The 737-nt window shown below is 51.8% G+C and overlaps 1 protein-coding gene across 1 annotated transcript in view; it reads left to right on the top strand.

Annotated features, from left to right (window-relative positions):
- The window catches only part of CLDN14 (claudin 14), a 57,085-nt gene that overhangs the window by 1,109 nt on the left and 55,239 nt on the right, over nt 1–737 (top strand). The gene's annotated exons all lie outside the window — the stretch shown is intronic.

Below are 737 nucleotides of genomic sequence, written 5' to 3' on the forward strand. Positions count from 1 at the left end.
GCATTCCTCTGGCTGGTTTCTGATCTGAGCACCGACCTTCTCCCAAGATGGCTGACACCAGAAACTGAAAGTCCCCAGGTGGGCCATGTCCTAGGGCTGTCTCCTGCTCCAAAGAGAAAACCTGGGTATAACAATAAGCATAATGGTGATGCCCAAGGCCAGGTGGAGATAGGGTAATAACTTGACACTGTTTAAACAGGTGGTTTTCAAGTATTTGTTTAATATTTACTTAGAGGAAAGGCTGGGTGATCTAAAAAAAAAAAGGAAGAGCTCAGCAGGAGGAAGGGTCCCAGGGAGGCAGCTCAGCCTCTCCCCTTGTTCCAGAGAATTCTTCTCTGGCCCTGAATTTCCAGCCCCTTCTCAGCAAAACAAAAGCCCTGCAGTTAAGGGCACCCACGTCTCTCAGAAGGCAGGCCCCCCTAGGGGGTGGAGGCTGATCCCTCCCTTCAGGCTGGTTATTCAACAATTCCTTCCCTCACCCCTCACCCCACACTCTGGCTGCTTCTGAGGGGAATTCTGGAAGAGACCATCTCCATCGCCCGCTGCATCATTTCAGTAGTGTAACAGCCACCCAGCTTGCCACCCGGGAGGTCTGAGCACACTGGTGTTCCTGCAGGGTGGCTCTGCAACTTGATGCCCCCACCCACAAAAGTTGGGTCTTTGAAAGGCTAATTCTGGCTTCCTACCTTGACACCCTCTTCAAATTCCCTTGATCATCTGTCCCAGGCTTGCAGTGA

Source organism: Trichechus manatus, unplaced genomic scaffold, assembly GCF_000243295.1.
Source record: "Trichechus manatus latirostris isolate Lorelei unplaced genomic scaffold, TriManLat1.0 scaffold00245, whole genome shotgun sequence".
Classification (NCBI taxonomy): Eukaryota; Metazoa; Chordata; class Mammalia; order Sirenia; family Trichechidae; genus Trichechus; species Trichechus manatus.